This window comes from Rhinoderma darwinii, chromosome 5 (genome assembly GCF_050947455.1).
Source record: "Rhinoderma darwinii isolate aRhiDar2 chromosome 5, aRhiDar2.hap1, whole genome shotgun sequence".
Taxonomy (NCBI): Eukaryota; Metazoa; Chordata; class Amphibia; order Anura; family Rhinodermatidae; genus Rhinoderma; species Rhinoderma darwinii.
The window spans coordinates 207923068-207947240 of record NC_134691.1 but is presented as its reverse complement, the minus strand read 5'-3'; the positions used below and the strand labels follow the sequence as shown (position 1 = coordinate 207947240).

The 24173-nt window shown below is 40.7% G+C and overlaps 1 protein-coding gene across 1 annotated transcript in view; it reads right to left on the bottom strand.

The window, feature by feature from the left end:
- Positions 1-24173, bottom strand: part of SLC9A3 (solute carrier family 9 member A3) — a 220115-nt gene that overhangs the window by 74411 nt on the left and 121531 nt on the right. The window lies entirely within an intron of this gene.

The following is a 24173-nucleotide window of genomic DNA, read 5'->3' as shown; positions in this document are numbered from 1 at the left end:
AGTTTATACGAGTCATTTTTACGTTGCTGAGTTAAAAAATAAGTTATGTAGAAAGAAGTGACATCTCACTTCTTGAAGCATTTTACAAGTTGATCTTTCCCATTTCCCATTGATGCTTCAAAAAAATTATTTGAACACCTTAAAAAATCGAAAACCCTTTGAAAGACAGCTTCAAAAATTCCAGGATTTCAGGGGATGTTTTCTCTTGAAATCAGCCTTGTATTTTTTTCAGCCTGCGCATATGCCGTGTGAACATAGCCTTAAAGGGGTTTTCCCATCAGAGACATTTATGACATATCCTCTGGGACCCGCACCCTGTAAACCCTTTTCTACCGCTCTGTGTTGTAGCTGAAAAGTTTGATTTCCGACCATGAATTACGGAAAAAGCGTAGCTCGCTGAGCTACGCTGTTTCCGTAACTCCCATTGTAGTGAATAACAGTTACGGAAGCGGCATAGCATGCGAGCTACGCGGTTTCTGTAACTACCATTTCATTCTATGGGACTTACAGAAACAGCGTAGCTCAGCGAGCTACGCTGTTTCCGTAATTCAAGGTCGGAAATCACACTTTTCAGCTACAACCCAGAGCGGTAGAAAAGGATTTAGGGGGCCCCGTTCTAGAGATAGATGCGGGTTCCAGAGGTAGGACCCGCATCTATCTGACATTTATGACATATCCTGTGGATATTTGTTATTCAGCATTAATGTCTATTTTAAAATTATTAAATTCCAACCCTTGTAATTTTTTCATGTTATTGTGTAATAACATTGAATGACAGTGGCTTTTTTGATAATAAGTAACTCTCTAACTCCTTCCCGACATTCGCCGTACATGTACAGTGGAAGTTGAAGGGTGAAGGTTGGAGCGAGCTCACGGGCTGAGCCTGAGCCATACGCTGCGGGTGTCAGCTGTGTATGACAGGTGACACCCTGCTCTAATGGCAAAGATCACCGCTAACTCCTATCTGTGGCCATTTAACCGCTAAGATGCCATGGTCAATAGGGACCATGGCATCTAAGCCATTAGACAGAGGGGGAGGCGATTGTGGGGTGCTGATGGTTGTCTCCATCTCTTGTTGACTCCAACACAAACTAACTATCTCCTTCAGAGTATGGAATTTATATTTAAAAACAATATATTTACACTCAAAAAAATCTCGCTATCACCAAATCAAAGGCACAGCAATGGGGACTCGAATGGCCCCTAGTTATGCTAATCTATTCATGGGTGATTTTGAAGACATTCACATTCGGAATCATCCCTGGGCCAAATCGCACGTAATAATGTACAAAAGTTATATAGATTACCTCTTTTTCCTGTGGAAGGGAGATATGGAGTAAGCTTGCCTTTTCTGAAATTCTTTAAATAATAATACCTAGGGTCTTACAATGACTAGCACTCTCAAAGACACGGGATTGAATTCCTAGATCTTGTCATAACACATACCAATTGCGCATTTGTAACAAAAACCTTCTTCAAAAAAGTTGACACAAACAATTACCAAGAATACACAAGCGGCCATATCTTTTTTAAATGGATCAGCAACATTCCTTTCAGCCAATATAAAAGAATATGGAAAAACTGTACCCTTTACAAAGACTTTTTTTTAACCAATTCAAAATATTGAACACCCACTGCAGAGAAAAGGGTTACCCGAAGCACTTACTAACAGAAGCTTTTAAAAAAAAACATCTAGGCTATTCAAAGAATGCCTAGCTCCTAAAAAAAATTCTATACAACAAAAAAATATAGTAACATCCCATAACAACCTCAACTTCATCACAACTTATAATACAGCTCATAATAAAAATCAGTGAAAGCCTCATCAAACATTGGCATATTTTAGAGCTCGACCCTTACTTTAAATGCATTTTACCCACCAAACCCGCAATAACATTCCGATGTGCCCCCACTCTAAAGAACATGTTAGCCCTCACAAAATTTGGTACTGGAACAATGAAAAAATCTCCACCAATCCTACAGAACCACCAGGCAGCTACAAATGTGGTACAAAGAGATGTCTATGCTGCAAGACTGTCACACACAAACAGAAAACATTTTAGTCAGCACACTCGGGGGATACTTTTAGTATAAAATATTGCCTGAATTGCAAATCTAGTTCCGTGATATACCTAATAAATTGTATATGCAATACGTCGGTAGAACAATACAAATTCTCCATTGCCGACTAAATAAACAGATCAAATTGCATGAACAACTTCATGCAACATAGTATATCTAGACACTGCACAATGCAACACAAGGGAGAGTTCAGGTGTTAAGGGGGTTTTACACAGGACGATTATCCGGCAGACGAGCGTTAATATAACGCTCGTTGCCGATAATTGCCCTGTTTAAACAGGAGAACAATCAGCAGATGACCGAGAGCATCGTATTGTCTTAAAAAAGTTAAATATTATCGTTGTCGGCAGCACATCTCCCTGTGTAAACAGGTAGATGCGCTGCCGACATGATAATAATGTATGGGGACGAGCGATCGGAGTAACGACCACTCGTCCCCATCCATAGCTCCGTGTGACAGGAGCAAACGAAGCCGATCAATGATGTCTCGTTGATCGACACTCACTGCACCAGCCGCTTATCGGCCGTTGTAAAAGGGCCTTTTTTCGATCACACCAATTGACCATTTAGATTATGCAAAAGAGAAGTTTATTGGATATACATACTAAATACACTGATACCCAAGGGTCTAAATGAGATAACGGAAACTAACAGGTGAAACGAGCGCTGATCAATGAGATAGCTCGTTGATCGGCGCTCGTTTGCTCCGGTCACAAGGAGCTAGTTAGGGAACGAGTGCTCGTTACTCCGATCGCGCGTCTCCCCGTGCTGCCGACAACAATAATATCTGATATTTCTAAAACTATACGATTAGCCAATATTTTATGCCCGATAATATATATATATGATCACCCTTATACGCCTGTGTTGGAATAATAAAAAGTTATAGCTCATGGAATGTGGGAAGGAGAAAGCAAAAATTTTAAATGGCTGCAGCGGGAATAGGTTAATGCTAATTTAAAAGTAAGTTTCTACATACATAATCATTCATTAGAATTATTAAACAAAGACAAGTTAAAGCGGTTGTCTTAATATTACATTTTATAGCAATATAATTCAGCATTAAAAAATTATTTGGTTTGGTAATTTACCTTATGTTACAAAAATGCTCCAGTTGCGAGATATTGCCTTTTCTTCATTATAAAGGTGCCCCCTAGTGTTCAAACTATATAGTATTGTGCACGTCCTCCGACTGAGCTGATTAAGGGAGGAACACATGCTCAGTACCACTCTCCAATTGCTACCAGCCAATACAAAATGCATTTTCTGCATCACTCAGTAAAGAATTAGAGAAGAAGCCTTTATTCATAAACACAGCTTATCATCTTCAGTTATATAGGCCTGGACTCCTCCTCTAAAAAGACATGTAAGGCCCCATTCACATCGTGTTTGTGCTATCCACCGTATACTTTTTTTTATAAAAACATGGACCATTGAAAACGTATACAAACATGTACCATTTTTTGTTTACGTCTGTGTTTTTTTTTTATAGCATGTACGTTTAGCATATACTCATACGTTAGTATAAGTTTCTGTCCGTTTTTTACCTAAATTTTTTTTTTAAACTGAACATTGATAGAAAAAAAAAAAACAACTCATAGATTCACTGTATGTAAATGAATACAAACGTATAGCATTACGTTTGCATACATTGTCCTTTGAGATCAATGGTAAAAAAAAGTTGCGTCGCGTATACGTTTTTTTGAAGTACAGAATAGCGTAGAAGACTATGCTTTTCAGTACTTTAAAAAAACACTATCCCAACGTAATCCATGACAAACATAGTCCAAACGGATGCTATTTTGGTCTATGTTTGACCCATTATAGTCTATGTATACGCTCAGCTATACTTTTCAATACTTTTTTAGTGTTTAAAATCGTGTACGCCCGGCGGATAGCACAAACGCGATGTGAATGGAGCCTAATACGGGCATTTGTAAAGCTTCTCCTAGAGAGGAGGCAGAGGCAGTGAAACAGAGCGATCTGTATATACAATCTATGATGGGGAGAGGGAGGAGCTACAGCAGAGTAGGATACGCCCCCTGAGATACCAGCCTGAAGAAAATCTAGCAGAGCAATGAATGGGGAGATCTCTGGATCCATGTGAGATACAGGCCTGGTTCTAGTTTAGTTAGAAAGAGATTGCATGAACTATATTATTTCTGTTTTTATTTTTTTTCATTCATTCTGGGACAATCCTTTTAATGCATAACTACTTATCTCCATCACCAGACACACTTAAATGATTTCAAACAGCAGAGTGGCTCTTACAAATCAGATAATAAACAGCTGAAGAATCTTTGACCTTAAAGAGGCTCTGTCACCAGATTTTGCAACCCCTATCTGCTATTGCAGCAGATAGGCGCTGCAATGTAGATTACAGTAACGTTTTTATTTTTAAAAAACGAGCATTTTTGGCCAAGTTATGACCATTCTTGTATTTATGCAAACTTTATTTAACTGTTTTTTCCCTTTTTTAATTAGTCCCCCTAGGGGACTTGAAGCAGCGATCATTGAATTGCTTGAATGATATACTGAAATACTAATGTATTGCAGTATATCGTGATACTGACAGTCTCTTTTGAAGCCCTTTGATTCCACTCGTCGCTGACCACCAGCACATCCTACTTACCAGCAGTCGCGACCGCAGGACAGGCTCTTCACGCCAGCGTCCCCCTCCCCAGAGACGCCGACACATGCGTTTGTAGCAGCTTCCCCACTGAATCCTGTAGGGTGCGCGCATGCGCGTTGGTTCCCGGCCTCAAAGGGGCAGTGCGCGCTCCAGTGCAAAGTTCCCTAGCTAATCCCTAATACATCCTGGACTTTAAAAAGGGCTCTGCCCTTCCTCTCCTTGCTTGAACGTTGTTGTGTCTGCCCATGTTAGTTTTTGGAAATGGTCCCTTAGTTGTTTCCTGTATCCTTCCCGTTTCCTGTATCCCGTATTCAATAATTGTGTTTGTTCCAGTGCGTAATCTAGTGTCGAATTTGATTCTGTGCCAAGTGTGTTACGCCACTTGTTTCTACGCCTAGCATCTGCCACGCTGAGTGTTTGCCAAATCATCTATCCAGGTACTATTGTCCTAGAGACTGTTATTGACTGTTGTTTGGCCAGCTGCTACTCCACTACGGCGGAGCGGGCAAGTGGGTCCACATACCCCATAGCCGTGACATAGCCATTGGTAATTGTTAATACTGAAAGAAGATGAACATTCATGAACATGTAAAGTTATATAGATTGTGCGGAGAAGCGCTAAAACATATATACTTTATGTTACTGCGGCCCTGTTGTCAACTTTAAAGAGACTCTGTCACCGGTTTACAACTGCCCTATCTTCTACCTAATGTAATAGGCACTTTAATGTAGATAAGTAATGTGTTGTTTTTTGTTTTTTTTAAACTTTTATTTTTGACAAAGTTATGAGCATTTTAAGTGTTATGCAAATTTGTTCTAAGTGACCATGTGGGTGTTTTTTTTACCTCTCACCAAGTGGGCATAGTAAAGAGAAGTGCATGACACTGACGAGGCAGTTATAAACTGGTGACATAGCCTCTTTAAACTAAGTTTCAAGTAAAAAATCTAACTATGCCAGTTATGTAAACTCACAACAATGACTCTATAAAACATATTCAAACGAAAGAAAAAAAACCAATAAAAGCACAATGCCCTGCAAATGACTATTCATTGCACTATCTTCTGTTGACTTTGTGCAGATATGTGCAGCTTATAATGGAACAGCTAGACGCCACATATTTAAGTTGGCAAGACAGAATAATACAGATTGTAAGACAATCATAATACTTTGACCTAACACTTGTACAAGGTTTCTTTGGAAGTTTGTTGTGACAAATACTTTCAGTATACTGTAATACAGACATTTCCTTGTATAACATACGAGGTCAAGAACTATAATGACACCGATTTTTCCTGGTGCACCATTGTAAACTTTAACCACAGTGATGAGCCAAATTCATCTACAGAAAAATCAGCACCTGTTTAAAATGCTATAAACCGTTTCATGTGAATGTATTATTATATTTCAGGATTTTTACCCTGTGGAATGAATTTCCTAATATTTGACAACCCTTAGAGTACATCCTTGTATGAATGGGCCAGCTGTGACACTGGAGGGTAACTAAGCTTACAATGGCTCATGCTAATATCGTCTAAAGGCTCTACTTGTGTGTCTCCTCACTCGTTCAGCTTAATATTATATACTGTATACAACTAAAAGTGGCCATATACTTTAAATAGCTGTCAGACGAATGCTCCTTCAGCTGACAGCTATTACTACTAACTCCGCCATACACATTTGATTCCTGATCTCTTTAATCAGGTTCAGGGGGCCCAATGGTTCTCTAAGTTTGATCTTCGGGGGGCTTATAATCTTATCCGAATCAGAGAAGGGGATGAGTGGAAGACTGCATTTAACACGTGCGAAGGTCATTTCGAATACCTCGTCATGCCCTTTGGGTTGTGTAATGCTCCCGCGGTCTTCCAGAATTTCATAAATGAGATTTTACGAGAATACCTGGGGGTATTTCTTGTAGTGTACCTTGATGACATACTTGTGTTTTCCAAGGACTGGTCCTCCCACATTGAGCATGTCAGGAAGGTGCTCCAGGCCCTTTGCTAAAACCGAAAAATGTGTGTTTGGAGTGCAGGAGATACCATTTTTGGGTCATATCCTCACTCCTAATGATTTCCGCATGGACCCTGCCAAGGTTCAGGCTGTGGCTCAATGGGTCCAACCTGCCTCCCTGAAGGCGTTACAGTGCTTCCTGGGGTTTGCTAATTACTACACGAGATTTATTGCTAACTTCTCGGTCATCGCTAAGCCTCTTATGGATCTTACTCGCAAAGGTGCGGATCTCCTCCACTGGCCTCCGGAGGCGGTCCAGGCTTTTGAGATCCTTAAGAAGTGCTTTATCTCTGCCCCAGTGCTGATTCAGCCTAACCAAATGGAGCCATTCATCGTGGACGTTGACGCCTCCGAGGTGGGAGTGGATGCTGTCTTGTCCCAGGGTACCAGTTCTCTCACCCATCTCCATCCCTGTGCCTACTTCTCCAGGAAGTTCTCGCCCACTGAGAGTAACTATGACGTTGGCAACCGCGAACTCTTAGCCATTAAATGGGCATTTGAAGAGTGGCGCCACTTCTTGGAGGGGGCTAGGCACCAGGTAACGGTCTTTACCGACCACAAGAATCTGGTTTTCCTAGAATCTGCTTGGAGGCTAAACCCGAGACAAGCTCGATGGGCGTTGTTTGTTTTTTACTAGATTCAACTTTGTGGTCACCTATAGGGCTGGGTCTAAAAATATTAAAGCTGATGCACTGTCACGTAGTTTCATGGCCAGCCCTCCTTCGGAGGAGGATCCTGCTTGTGTTTTGCCCCCAGGTATAATCATATCCTCTGTTGATTCTGACTTAGTCTCCGAAATTGCGACTGATCAAGGTTCAGCTCCCGGGAACCTTCCTGAGAACAAGCTGTTTGTTCCCCTGCAATTCCCGCTAAGGGTACTCAGGGAAAATCATGACTCTGCACTATCTGGCCATCCAGGCATCCTGGGTACCAAGCACCTTATTTCTAGAACCTACCTTGGACCTTCGCCGCTTGTGAAATTTGTGCGTGGTCCAAGACTCCTAGGTCCCGACCAGCGGGCTTACTATGTTCTTTGCCCAATCCCCTGAAACCTTGGACCCATATCTCCATGGATTTTATCACCGATCTGCCTCCATCCCAAGGCAAGTCGGTGGTGTGGGTTGTAGTAGACCGCTTCAGTAAGATGTGCCACTTTGTGCCCCTCAAGAAACTACCCAATGGCAAGACGTTAGCTACCTTGTTTGTCAAACACATCCTGCATTTCCATGGGGTTCCTGTCAATATTGTTTCTGACAGAGGGGTACAATTTGTTTCATTGTTTTGGAGAGCTTTCTGTAAGAAGTTGGAGATTGATCTGTCCTTCTCCTCGGCCTTCCATCCTGAAACTAATGGCCAAACTGAGAGGACTAATCAGTCTCTAGAACAATATTTAAGGTGTTTTATCTCTGACTGTCAATATGATTGGGTCTCCTTCATTCCCCTCGCCGAATTTTCCCTTAATAACCGGGTCAGTAACTCGTCAGGGGTCTCCCCCTTTTTCTGTAATTTTGGGTTTAATCCACTGTTCTCCTCCATTTCACCTGGTGGTTCCAACAATTCCGAGGTAGATGTCATTCATCGGGAACTGTGCACAGTCTGGGCCCAGGTTCAGAAGAACATTGAGGCGTCCCAGAGCATAGAAAAGACTCAGGCAGATAAAAGACGTTCTACTAACCCCTTGTTTGTGGTCGGGGATCTTGTGTGGCTGTCTTCAAAAAATTTGCGCCTTAAAGTTCCGTCCAAAAAATTTGCTCCCCGGTATATAGGGCCGTACAAGGTCATTGAGGTCCTTAACCCTGTCTCCTTCCGGCTGGAGTTACCCCCGTCCTTTCAAATACACAACGTGTTTCATGTCTCCCTCCTGAAACGCTGCTCCCCGTCCTTGGCTACCTCGAGGAAACCTCCGGTCCCTGTTCTCCCTGTTGCTTCTGTGTTCCCTTGTCTTGTTTTGTTTGTCGTGCACATAGTGAGCGTAGGTATCGTCGCCCAGTTGTACGCCGTCGCCTAGGACGGACTGTGCAAGTAGGCAGGGACTGAGTGTCGGGTAGATTAGGGCTCACCTGTCCGTCTCCCTACCCCGACATTACAGCTATATAAGGAAAAGAAAGAGCTGCAAGGCTCCCTAATAAATAATTACAATAAGAAACTACGTTTCTCATTGGGTTTTTCTGTAACTTATGTAAATCAGACATTTTATTTTATTCACTTGCTTCAGAAATTAATCTGCTTGAAAATAATGGACTCACATTTTATAATCTGCAGCTTGCTTATTATTTACATGGCGTCTACACTGAAAAACCTCAGAGAATCGGCATGGTAATCCCTGGCAGAAATCTAAGTTTCAGCAGAGGATTTCTGCTGTAGATTATCCTGAAATCCCTAGTACAAATTTAGATCGTGTGAACATAGTCTTTTACAATCTGGAATGCAGAGATGGAAATAAAATGTAAAATATGTCTCAAACTTGAGACCTTAAAATGTCTGAAGGGGTTAAAAATCCACCAACAATGCCTGGCTCTGCCTCCATGTCCATTCTGCCACCACTTGCCCAACTCTGAGGATATGTTCACACTGTTCAGATACCATGCAAAAAAAATCTGTAGCGTAACCGACCTAGAGCACACAGGGAAATCCACTCGGATATTCGCACCAAATGGTGCTTTAATTTGGTTTGTATATTCATCCGGAACAGGCGCCAGACAAAAAAGCCTATACTCACCTCTCCTACCATTGCCATAGCAACGCATCACTGCTTTACCAGCTGCTTTGTGTCCAGGCACTTTTCTGTGATAACGTTTCATCACCTTTAACGCTGAAGCCTGTGATTGGCTGCAGGGGTCACATCTGATGAAACGTCATCACAGTTGGCAACCTGGACACGAGCAACTGGAAGGCGCACAGACACATTGCAATGGCAGAGCTGCAAGAGGTAAGTATAAGATTTATTTGTTTTTTAGGCCTTATTCACACGAATGTGTCCGTTTTGCACGTGTAAAAAAACGCAGCGTTTTTCCTGTGTTGCAGTTCCATGTGGCATCTGTGTACGGTGCGCGTCTGAATTTTTTACGCGCGTATGTCATCTGTATCTCACACATTTTTTACGTCAGCAAAAACAACTGAAGGAGGAGTTTTTGTTTTTCTCATCATTTCTTTAGCAACTGTTGCGTGAATCACGGACAGCACACGGAAGTGCGTCCGTGTGCTGTCCGTGATTTTCACGCACCCATTGACTTCAATGGGTGCATGATGCGCAAAAAATGCACAAGAATAGGACATGCAGTGAGTTTCACGCAGCAGACACACGCTGCGTGAAAAACACTGAATGTCTGAATGACCCCATTGAATTGCATAGGTCCATGTGACGTCCGTTTTTCTAACGCGCGTAACACGGACGTGAAATACGCTCGTGTGAATAAGTCCTTAGTTCCAGAATTTGCTGTAGCGTAATCGCAGCACATTTGGCAAACAATGGCATTTGTAACAAAATTTTACTTCCCCATTGAACTCAATGGGGAAATTCTGCAACAAATGTGCAGCGAACGCGTAGCACAAACTGATCTATAATCCGTACCACTGGTCATTTATGCACGTATACTGTGCAGGTTTTTTCAGCAGTGTGTGGATAAGATGTGTTAAAAATCTCTCTCCATTTTGCTGCTACTGTAATATGCTATGGATTTTCTGCACGCAAATCCTGACAAGAAATCTGCAGCGATTACGATACGCGTGAAAATACGCTTAAAGTGAAATTACAAATTATAGTCACTATATATTATAGAACTGCATTACGAGTGAATCCCTAATAATGTTATTATTAGAATGGTTAATTAATTGAAAAATTTGCTGATGGCATCTGCAGTCAGGGTGAATTCACACACGGCAGATTTTGTTTCAGGAATTTCTGCGACTGAAAATCAGTTCCATTTATTTGAATAGGGTCGTTTCTGCAGCAGGTGCATTTATTTCTGCAAGTTGCATTCAGAGGAACTTTCTGCAACAAAATCTGCCGCGTGTGACTGCACGCAGCCTAAGGCCGGGTTCCCACTGGTCCCATACCCTGCGTAAAAACTGTGCAATGTATCCGACCTGAAGCACGCAGCACATTCCGTCCGAAAAAAAAGCACCACAATGTGGTGCAGTTTTTTGGCTAGAATTTCCGCTGTGGAAAGCAGCACTGGGGGGAAAAAAAAGAACGTTCAAGCTTATCCCCCATTCTCCTAAGATGACGTTGCAGGCCATGTGACGCTGTAGCCTGTGATTGGCTGCAGCTGTCACATGGGATGCAAGCTCACCCCAGGAGGCCGGACTGCAAGAAGAAAGAGAGAGTTTTGGGTAAGTATGATTTATTTTTTCTGAGTTGCGATTTTTTGAGGCGGAATAGCTGCGCTTCCCCTGCAAAAGTCGCAACACTTGGCTTTCCGTTGCGGGTTTTGCAACCCCATTGAATTCAATGGGGAAACCCTGCAACAGAAAATCCACAAATATGCAGCATAAATTGACATTCTGCGGATTTAAATTCTGCACCGCAGGTTAATTTATTAACATTTACGCTGCAGTTTTTTTTCCGCAGCGTGGGTAGGAGATTTAATAAATCTCATCCACTTTGCTGCTAGTGTAAATGCTGCGGAATTTCCACACAGAATTCCGTTGCGGAAATTCTGCAGCATTTACGCTAAGTGGTAACCCGTCCTAAGGCTGGGTTCCCACAGTGCAGATTTTGCATGCACTTTTTAACCCCTTCCCTCCGCAGCCATTTTTCAGATTTTCACTTTTGTTTTTTCCTCCCCACCTTCCAAAAGGCATAACTTTTTTATTTTTCCATCAATATTGCCGTATGAGGGCTTGTTTTTTGCGGGACGTGTTGTAGATTTTCACAGCACCATTGTACCGTATAATGTAGTAGGAAACGAGAAAAAATATATCTGTGGGGTGGAATAGGAAAAAAACAGCGATTCCTCAACTTTTTGAGTGGTTTTGTTTTTACGGTGTCCACCGTACGGTAAAAATGGCATGTTAACTTTATTCTGCGGGTCAATATGATTACATCGATACCAAATTTTTATAGTTTTCTATTTGTTTTACTACTTTTACAAGTAAAAAACTGATTGTTAAAAATAACTTTTTTATTTTTCCGTCGATTTAGCAGTGTGAGTGCTTATTTTTTGAGTGGCGAGCTGTAGTTTATATTGGTACCGTTTTGGGGTACGTGAGACTTTTTGATCACTTTTTATTTCATTTTTTGTGGGAGATGGGACCAAAAAACAGCAATTCTGATGTTTTTATTAATGATATATTGTAATAGTTCAGAATTGTACGAACGCGTCAATACCAGTTATGTTTTGCCAGGATCACACGCACAGTTTTGATGCAGTATTTGTGGCAGTTTTTGGGTCAGTTTTAAGAGCCAAAGCCAGAAGTGGATGCAAAAGTTAGGAAAGGCATAAAGAAGATATAGAAAGGTATAAAGACTGATGAATCTCCTTACTTTGTGTCCACTTTTGAGTTTGGCTGAAAAAACGGAGCCAATAACTGCAACAAAAATTGCATCAAAACTGTGTATGTGATCCTGGCCTTTGTATGGTAAATATAGGTGTCTGGTCTGGGGTCTCATTTTTATTTTTTTTGGTCTGGTCTGGGGTCTGATTAATTCAGGGGGTCTCAACTAAATTAGAGGTCTAGTCAATTAAGAGGATCTGGAGTCTGATTAACCCCTTTCCTCCATGGCCATTTTAAGGTTTTTCATCTTCGCTTTTTCCTCCCCGCATTCCAAAAGACATAACTTTTATTTTTCCGTCGATATAGCCGTATGCGGGCTTGTTTTTTGTGTGACGAGTTGTAGTGTTTTATGGCACCATGTATTGTCAGCTGCAACAATAAGTATGGAGTGGGCTCAGCCAGTCAGCTCGCTCATTACCCTTCCTCCCCAGCCATGACGTACAGTTACGTCAAATGTCAGAAAGAGGGTTACATTTTACACATAATTAATTAAGACCCCAGACTTAGACCCCTAAAAGGAATTCAGATTCCAGAGTCAGAGCCCTAAATTTAATTCACACCCCAGACTCAGACCACTCTACTGCTGCTGATGATTTTTCACATGATTGCATGGTGCTTTCTCCTCTTCGCTCTCACCATCCCCACACCGCTGCTCAGGCTCCCCGCCAGCCTGTCAATGCAAATCCCTGCTTTTCACTACTCACTGGGCTAGCTCATTCTCCTCCAGCGCCTATTGGATGTTGTATGTAACTCTGGTAGAGGAGAAAGATTAACTAGTGCTAATGCACTGAGGTAGTTAACAGTGCTGCCCATAGCGCCCCTTGAGGCTCCTTGAATCAGCCACTTGCTGCTATCTATATTCAGAGGCAGCACTGCACTTGAGTTTTCCGGTTGCTGATGCCGGCCCTGCCCGACCAACAAGCTTCAATAAGTGTCAGCTACTGTACGATGAAGATGATGATTAATAAGCTGGAAATTCCTCTGCTACGAGGTGGGAGCACAACCACCCCTGCCATAAAGAAAAGGGTCCATGGATCTTTGCTGGGGCTGTCTTTATACTACATAAATATGTCTACAGATATTGACCAGATCTCAGAGGAGGATGTGGCATCATAAAGCACCTGTACCAAGAGAACCTACCTGCAACTCAACTATTCCTAACCTGCGGAAAAGTCTCAAAGTATCCTAAACTCCTCTCCAACCAATCAAAATCTTGTCTCGAGTCCACTGCTTCAACATGTGGCTCCAAATACAGAGGCCTCCATCTGTTTGCCACAGTCACTCTAGAATGGCAGTGAGCTATTTGGAGCATCTAGTCCAGGTTATACAAGCGGCAATTTTAGTGTATATCATACACTGATGTCTCCTACACTGATTTTTACTGTCTCGTGAACTTAAAGAGGCTCTGTCACCTGATTATAAGTACCCTATCTCCTACATAATATGATCAGCGCTGTAATGTAGATAACAGCAGTGGTTTTTATTTTGAAAAACGATCAATTTTGAGCAAGTTATGAGCAATTTTAAATTTATGCTAATTACTTTCTTAACGACCAACTGGGCGTGTTTTTACTTTTGACCAAGTGGGCGTTGTACAGAGGAGTGTATGACGCTGACCAATCAGTGACCAATCAGCGTCATACACTTCTCATTGTTCCAGCCCAGCTTCTTTCACTGCACAATCACACTGTAACTATGGGCTGGAACAATGAGAAGTGCATGACGCTGATTGGTCACTGATTGGTCAGCGTCATATACTCCTCAGTACAACGCCCACTTGGTCAAAAGTAAAAACACGCCCAGTTGGTCATTAAGAAAGTAATTAGCATAAATCTAAAATTGTTCATAACTGGCTCAAAAATGATTGTTTTTCAAAATAAAAACCACTGTTGTAATCTACATTGCAGCGCCGATCAGATTATGTAGGAGATGGGGCACTTATAATGTGGTGACAGAGCCTCTTTAAAGGGGTTAGAAAATGGCAGAAAAAAACAACAAAGCGCACAATAGTGCATGAAACTGTAATATACAGGTGTGAACAGAGTGCAAGTGGTGCTAACCTGGTGCGGTTATGCTGGGAGCATAACATCCAGTGGAGCAGAATCCAAAATGCCTCGATGGTATGGTGGTATTGGAGTCAGGTTGCAGCCCAGGACCCGGTTTGAGAACTTAACAAAAGGTCTCAATGTTGATATGGAAAGAATAAAAGAAAAAGAACGGGTGCTTTCCAGGCGCTACCGATCGGAGTGATCATCCATAGGAGGTGTAATCCATATGTCTCAAGGATAGAGATGAGGTCAGTAATTGAAGGGTTTATTGGTGCAGGTATATATAAAATAACACAACAGCAGACTGTTTAACAGCGGACTGTTTCGAAACCGGACCGGTTTCTTCCTCAGGTAGCATACAAATGAGTAGATGGGTGGGGTGTCGGTTAAATAACCGAATTAAAGGTCGATTTGAGGTAAGAACTACCGGGTCAGGTATACAGGTCAAAATCACATATACATATATATATATATATATACATGTGTATATATCCTTTATCTTTAAACCATTAATATAACAAGAAAACTATCGAAGTTATCTTCATAGATCTTTTTTATTAATTCATACACATTTTTTAAGATAAAGGATATATACACATGTATATATATATATATATATATATATATGTATATGTGTATATATATTTTTAAACCCTATTAATAAAGGATTTTTTAATTGTTATTTATCCCCCGAATTTAATAATTGGAAGTCAATCAAGTTTTTAATATAACGCAGACACTGTTTTATCTAATATTTTTATCTAATTGTTTGTAATTATTTGTAAAATTATGTGTATTGTTTCATACGTATGCTTAACAGATTTTGACCTGTATACCTGACCCGGTAGTTCTTACCTCAAATTGACCTTTAATTCGGTTATTTAACCGACACCCCACCCATCTACTCATTTGTATGCTACCTGAGGAAGAAACCGGTCCGGTTTCGAAACAGTCCGCTGTTAAACTGTCTGCTGTTGTGTTATTTTATATATACCTGCACCAATAAACCCTTCAATTACTGACCTCATCTCTATCCTTGAGACATATGGATTACACCTCCTATGGATGATCACTCCGATCGGTAGTGCCTGGAAAGCACCCGTTCTTTTTCTTTTATTCTTTCTTTAAAGGGGTTGTCCAGGAATGGACAACCAATGACCTATCCACAGGATAGGAGGTCATCAGTATATGATCGATGGGGGTCTGACACCCAGACCCCACACCAGATCAGCTGCTCCGGTTTCCTCCGGTCGCGGGATGTTATGCAGGGTATGCACTGGAGGCAGCTGGAGCAGCTGATTGGTGCAGTATCCAGGTGTCGGACCAGCACCGATCACATATCGATGACCTATTTTGTGGATAGGTCATCAGTTGCCCATTCGTGGACAACCACTTTAGTTTTATACCTTTAATATAGCTTTGTTTTAAATGTATGCTCTAGAAGAGACTTGCTAAAAGTCCCCTGTGGCAGAGGGGGTTAGATATAAAATATATTTTAAAGGAAATGGGGGAGAAAAAAGATCGAAGTATTTTACTCCAAAATAAACTGAAACACCCAACTCAGAAACTATTTTGCATGTTCAAATCATGCAGTCTTTTCAACTCTGTCCCTATTTGTTCTTGTGTACATGTGTCATGTCATGTTTGAGGGAGATATTCCAAACTAAAATGTTTTTTTTATGCTTATACGGACATCATAAGCTAGATGTGTATATATATTTGGCAACAATATGCATAGGGGACTAAGGTTACTTTCACATGGGTGTGCTTTGGTCAGTATTTTGTATCAGTATTTGGAGTTGGGAAAGAATGAGTACAATTGAAAACAATGTCCCATGGGTTATTTTGCCTTTCTCTTAATCAATATTGCATGATAAGAGGTTGAACTTGTGCCTTCTTTCAACCTTGGCTACTATAAATGCACAGTTGAAAGCACATTATGTTATAATATACACCATAGCTGCTGCAGAACTTATTTTTAAAGAGGAAGAAGGAGTTTATTTTTTGTATTGACATGAAACTCCTTTTCTATTCTTAACCCCTTGCTGCGGAAGCCAGTTTTCACCTCCCTGACAGAGACCCATTTTAAAATCTGACGTGTCACTTTATGTGGTTATAAATTTGGAATACTTTCTTATCCAAGGAATTCTTAGATTGTTTTTTCGTGACACACTGTACATTATGTGAGTGATACATGTTAGTCAAAACACATATGTTGTTTATTTTTATTTTTTTTAAAAAGAAGTGTATCAAAAATTTGGAAAAATTAGCATTTTTTACATTTTTATCTACTTGTAAGACAGATAGTAATGTAACACAAAATAGTTACGTATTGACATTTCATATATGTCTGCTTTACGATGACATCTTTTTTTGAACATCATTTATTTTCTTAGGACGTTACAAGGCTTATAAGTTGAGAAGGTATTTTTCCCATTTTCAAGAAAAACCCCACAACCTATTTTTTTTAAGAGACCAATTCAGTTCTGAATTGGCTTTGAAAAGTCTATATGTTATAAACCTTCTGTAAATCATACCATTTTAAAAACTGTACCCTCAAGTAGCACAGTAAGGACACTAATGGGATACTTCTAAAAACTACAGAATCAGGGTGCCAAAACATGAGAAATACCCCCAAGAAGACCACATATTAGAAACTACACCTTCTAATAAATTAATCTACAGGTGCAGTACGCATTTTGACCCCACAGGTGTAACCTAAAAATGTTTATTTTTTCCACAAAAAAGTTTTAGAAAAAAAAAATGGATTTCCACAATAAATAAAGGAGGAAAAATCAGCCCAATATTTATAAAGCAATTTCTCCCAAGTACAGTAATACTCCATGTGTATTCATGAACTGCTGTTTAAACGACAAGCCACACAAGGGAAGGATCAGGGTGCGGAGTGGCTAGCAGCGGACCAGAGCAGACGTCTCTACATAGAGCTCCTGAGATTGAGACCGAATTCTCCAACCGTCCGGTGTCTACACTGGTCCACAGCACTAATAATTGCCGGATTAGTGTTCTGCACTCTGTAAGATCCACTTTGATATAAAAATTGTGGCCGCCACGTCTCCTCCGCTCCTGCGGGCTATTTACGCGAGGCAAGCCGCGGCCTAAATTTCTGCGCAGACCCGACCTACATGAGAGAGATATCGCACCAAGGGTGAGAAAGGTACATTCCCCCCTGACCCTCTCAGAAGGATAACAGCCGGCTGCATTACCTTCAGCTCAGCCTCGAGAGATCACTTGACAGCACAGTCGGCGGCTAACCTCCACAACAGTTTGGGCCTAGTGTCCTGCAGTGAACCGAGTACAAGTCTCTCACGGAACCCTGCTCGCGAGAGGGGTTGATTCACCGGTGCCTTCCACTCCAATCACCACCCCTCCCTTGAATTGATAAAGGGACAGGCAACATCTTGTCTGCAGTACTCACCAGATCTCAAGGACGCTGACACTACATGAGATCAGCGCATGCCGCCTTTTTTGCCACGTGAGTAATAGAGACTCGCTCTCTCCTACCGACATTTTTATTGAGAAGCTCTTCAATATGCACGACTGTGGCAGATTTTTACTTATACATGCATAAAGGACAGATTCGATCCATTGAGGCTAAAATTAAATAATTTGCATCTTTACACTTAAAGAGGCTCTGTCACCAGATTATAAGTGCCCTATCTCGTATATAATGTGATCGGCGCTGTAATGTAGATAACAGCAGTGGTTTTTATTTTGAAAAACCATCATTTTTGAGCAAGTTATGAGCAATTTTAGATTTATGCTAATTCGTTTCTTAAAGACCAACTGGGCGTGTTTTTACTTTTGACCAAGTGGATGTTGTACAGAGGAGTGTATGACGCTGACCAATCAGTGACTAATCATCGTCATACACTTCTCATTGTTCCAGCCCAGCTTCTTTCACTGCACAATCACACTGTGCTGTGGATCATGCTGGTCTGGAACAATGAGAAGTGTATGAGGCTGATTGGTCACTGATTGGTCAGCCTCATACACTTTTTTACAACACCCACTTGGTCAAAAGTAAAAACACGCCCAGTAGGTCTTTAAGAAACTAATTAGCATAAATCTAAAATTGCTCATAATGTGCTCAAAAATGATTGTTTTTCAAAATAAAAACCACTGCTATTATCTACATTACAGCGCTGATCAGATTATGTAGGAGATAGGGCACTTATAATCTGGTGACAGAGCCTCTTTAAGGGCCATCGACGCAATTTTTGTTGCTAACCGGACGGTTAGTGCTAACGCTGTTATATTTCAATATTGACCACACGACTCTGGACACTGAACTTCATTGTTGCACTTATTATACATTTCACTATTACTCTGCTGTCTGTGTTTCAGTGATATATACTTCCTTTTGTATACGCATTAATACCTTTGCTGAATATGTAAACTGCCCATAATAATGGTGGGTTCCACTAGAGAAAATATTACCGATGAAATATCCTTTGTTAACATGGTGAAAAGCGGCCCAAAAAACCCAGGCACAGAATCACGTGTCCAGCCACAATCTTCGCAAACAGATATGGAAAAATTCTTGAAAAAGCAATGAGGAGGTCTATCCAACCCAAATCACCCTCACCTCAAAATGTCAGCCCAATTGTGGTGACTCAGAGTCTGAACGACAAAGCGATGACGAACAAACCATAGAGGAAAGAGAACTTCTAATTTCAAGATCTTTTATGAAGAGGATTCTAGCTAAAGTCCTGGAACCTCTTGCAAATGACCTTTCTAATATTAAAGAAGAGCTTCAACAAGTTGGAAATAGAATAGACGCTCCCGAAAAAGACACAAACAACTATAATCTCCTCAACCACCGTACTTACCACCTGCCTTCAGTCACAAGAAGAACACATCAACAAAATGTATTCTATTCTTGAAGACCATGAAAATCAGGATAGGAGAAATAACCTTCGTATCAAAGGTCTACCAGGGTCATTTGGCAACGAGGTGATTCATAAAGTTCTGACTGAACTCTTCCACAGATTTCCAGAACCAGAGGACTTCCCACATCTTGTCATTGAAAGATCCCACAGATCACTCAGACCAAAGCCGCCCCCTTCGGATCCTCCAAGAGATGTAATCTATAGAATCCTGGACTACAGGATCAAGGACCGCATTATGCTTAAAGGGAAGGTGTCACAAAATATATATATTTATATATATATATATATATATATGTTATTGCTTTTAGTATGTTATTAAAATACATTTTATTTATTTGTGCTTTTGTGTTGTACTTTTTTCTTTCTTTTACTTCTCTATGGGGGCTGCCATTTTTTTTTTCATCTCTGTATGTGTCGATTAATGACACATACAAAGATGGAATACGGCACATAGATCCCCATAGAGAATGCGAACGGGAGCCGTTCCATTCACTATAGCGTACGCCGTCTGTGTGGGAACGGCGCATGCGCCGCTCCCACACAGGCCAAGAGGAAGGTCTTCGGCAGAGCGACATCCGGCGCCATTTTCATGTGGACCAGAAGCCGCGGCCGGACAGCAAGACGACTACTTCCGGTTGTGGCTTCCGTCCATATGTTCAGAAGCAAGGACTAGGAGCGGAGGCAGCGGCGGCGGCGACAGCGGCAGCAGGAGCAGGTAAGTTATGTTTGTGTATGTTATGTGTGTGTATGTTCGTGTTATACTGTGTGATTACCACTGTATCTAATCCTCCTACACTGTGCATTCGCTCAAAAAATGGCGGCACACAGTGTAGGAGGTTTGAACATTCAACCCCCTCCTTTCTCCTGGCACTAGCCAGGATAAAGGAGGGGGGATTGTTTGAGGACACTAGAGCGAGTGTGTCTTCTCCAATTTTTTAGAATAAAGCAATGAGGTTGCTTTACCACATGCCAATGCTGCAATTTTGGGAATTGCTCCCTCTAGTGACCAGCACATGGAAATGTTATAAATTAGAATCTAATTTATAATATTTCCTGACTTGTGAAAAAATTAAAAAAATTAGAACAATGTGTAATAATTTATATACTAACTGTTTAACTAAAAATAAAAATAAAAATTTTCTAGCGACACATTCCCTCTAAAACCAGACTCTCTGACAATATTTGCTACTGTGATGCACAAATCTCTATTTACCAAGGCGTGGCTCCATCTACTCTCTACAAGTGAAAGCTTCTGAAACCTTTTATGTCGGCTCTGAGACAAAAAAAAGATCCAATTTTGCTGGCTCTTCCCATTCGGGCTATCCATCTCCACAAATGGGCAAAGATTCACAGCTAGAACCTCGTCAGATGTCCGGAACATCTGCTCTGACCTAGACATCTCCCTGGAAAACAATCCTAATTTGGAATTGGTGTACACTGCAGCCCGACTCCAGAGTATTCCTTAACCACCTCAGTTGCAAATAGTCCTCATGGCCAAAGAGTCAAAGAGCGAGATATCGTCTATACAAGACCCCTTTAGCCTCATCTTCTGATCCACCCTCAATCTGGAGAGACTACCACGACTACTTTTTCTACTCCTGAGACGGCAAGAAGATGTGGTCGATTATCTCCTTTCAGAGACCTGTTCCAAGTTTGAACATTAATAGTTTCTTAGATTTAATTTAGATTCTCCACAGCTGGACTCGTTTTGTGTTTAAGTTTCAGTCTAAAATAATAATTTATATACCATGATGTCTCAATATATGTCTTTACGATGTAACACAGAAGTTATGCTGAGATAATTTTTTTCATATCTCTTTCATTTTTGCTCTTACTATAAGTTTTTCCATAGTGTTATTAGTCATACTTACGTACCTATTCAGCCTGAAGGCACATTCAGACGTGGCGGAATTGCTGTTGAATTCCGCTGCGGACAGTCCGAAGTGGAATGCTGGAACAGCCATTTTTTACATTTGTTTCTATACATTTTTAGGAAACTTAGTTCAGACATTGTAGAAAATAACTGCTGAATTTAGGCTGCGTTGCAGAATTTTTCTTTCACAGCATGCACATTATGTTACGGAGAAGCAGCGGAATTTCACTGCAGATTAAAGGCATTTGCATTGCAAAAACTGAAATCTGCGGCAAGTCTGCTGTGATATCTGCAACGTCTGAATTACCTGTCAAATATGAAAATGTTGCAGCAATTACGCAACAAATCTGCAGAAATATTTTCAGCTGAAAAATTCTGCCACATCTGACCATGCCCTTGAAAGATACATAGGCCCTGAGGATTCTCTGTATGACAGCAGTCCTTTCATTATGTTCGACATAGATGGCCTCATCTTCCTGACACATTGATGTTTATGAGAGGACTGGTTTGCAGTTTAATCTGTTCATATGCCCCCTTATTTCTAGAGCGCTGTAAAAGAACTACAGATAGGCAAACATGTAGACTGCGAATTGGCACCTTGTATATAACTTAGTTCTATGGACTCAAACGAGTCCATGGATCACCCTGTTGCACTAGCATACCTGTTCCCTGATCCCCTACTTTGATACAACATTCTTCACCTTTAACATATTCTCTAGTACTCCACCACGTTATATAACTTCTGTTGAATTGCAAAAGTTACTAATGGTGACTAAACTCACCGATATTGCACCTACAGTTTTGTTTAAAATTGTATTTGTCATATTTATATTCCCCTCATTCTTTTCCCTACCTCAATTCTACAAATACTCCCCTTGAGAGAGGCATTGATACTTATCTATTCTCCTCTAGATTGTCAGAATGTTTCCCTACCAACATGGTCAGTAGTCTCCTATAATGTTAGAGGTCTGAATTCACCAGTTAAACGTTCACAAATCCTTACTTATCTTAAAAACCCAAAACAGATATAATACTATTTCAGGAAACCCACCTACGAGCCCATAAGTCCCCTGATTTTCCCCGTTCATACTATATCCAATGGTTCCACTCATACACACCGAACAAAAACTCCTGTGGAGTCGCAATAGCTCTCGCGAAACATGTGCCTTTTGTTCTACATGACACACTTTCTGACATTGAAGGCAGATACATATTCATTAAGGGCCTACTGGCACGTTCTTAAGTGACGTTGGGAAATATTTACGTACCTAATACTAATCAAGCCTCATGGATCCTATTAATCTTAGATGAAATTAGGACCTTTGTGGAAGGTATATTCTTATTGGGTGGGGACTTGACTGTCACTTTAGACCCAAGTCTTGATTCTTCCGCAAAAAAACTTTGCAATTAAGAATTTTCTCACTAAGACAACATTAAAATCACTGCCAATATATAAGGATATTCTATTTCCGACTCCTTCCCCACTGACCCAGATTTGTGATTTGATAGACCTATACCGGGAGGGATTAGAGGGTCAATCTAACAACCCTTCTGTCAGATTACACTTTAACTTGACGGACGGTACGATTTTACCTTACCAAGACTGGTCTCAGAACCTATCCTATCCTACCGAAACCTCATCTCATACATATCTCTGAAAAAAGCAATCTCTCCCTATCTCGCAGGTGGCTCCTTGGAAAGATCTTTGACCACCTTCGAGTCTCTTCTAGGACAAGTCAAATACCCACGTAATATTCTTTCCCAGATTTATCAATTGTTAGTTACCGGATATATACCATTGAAAAGACTTTGGGAAAAAGATCTATCACTCACTTTATCTATGGATGATACTATCACACTATATAGGAATTCCCACGTTCCATCTCAGTGTATTAGGATACAGGAAAGAAAACTCTTACAAAATCGCATCCAGATGTTACACCACACCAGACAAAACTCATCTATGGTACCCATCCAATTCAGACATGCTGTTAATGCTTGTAAGACCTAGGTTCCTACCTACATGTTTGGTGGTCATGTCCTAAGATTAGGAGCTACTGGGAGCCCGTACTAACACACATTGGGACTATCTGTGACACTTCATGCCTATTTTCCCCTATTACCATATTTCTAAACTTACCAATTGTAAATCTAAACAAACACACTTTTTTTAATAAAACACCTATTATAGTGTGTCAAACTTTGAATCCCTCCGAATTGGAGATCGACACATATACCCACGATCTCACAATGGAGAAATAAATTTGAGCAAATTTACTATATTGAGGAGACGGCGGCATTATCCAACCGTTCCTATGCTAGATTTTCTGCGATTTGGAAACCTTGGATCTTATTTTGCACCTCAGCCATGTTTCTAGTTGTGAATTCGGACACCCAGTAGTCTCCTCACATGTGCCTACTTATATCTATTAGACCCTATTGTGACTAATCAGTTCTTTATTTTATATATATTGGTACTTTTGTGAAAATTTTGTATCACATATATAACCTTCTTGTAAGCGTCTTAAACCTTTCGTTCCCCTTTTATCATACCCCCACACTCCCCCTCCTCTCCCCCTATACTTAGTTCTTCTCTCACCTTATTACATGTTCATTGCCTAGTATCTTGTACTATGTAAAGACCTTTTTGTATGCACCTGAACGTGTAACTGTATACATTATATTGTAACCTGTCTACTGCACACACAGATGTTGTCTAAAACTGCTTTGTTTGAACACACTGTCTGTATTCCTAGAAATTTTCCTTTTTCACTTTGCTCATTATAATAAATTGAAAATTGAAAAGAAAAGAAGGGAAGGATCACGGCTTTTGGAGAGCAAATTTTTCTGCATTGGTTTCTAGGCGCCATGTCACAGTTGCAGAGCCCCTGAGGTACGAGTACAGTGGAAACCCCTGAGAAGTGACCACAGATGAGAAACTGCACCACTTGAAGTAATCTACGGGTATAGTGAGCATTTTGACCCCACAGGTTTTTTGCTGAATTTATTAGAAGTGAGCGATGAAAATTAAAAATGAATTTTTTTCCAATAAGATGTAGTGTTAGCTCCAAATATTTACATTTTATAATGTAAAAATATAAGAAAAAGCACATAAGTATTGATA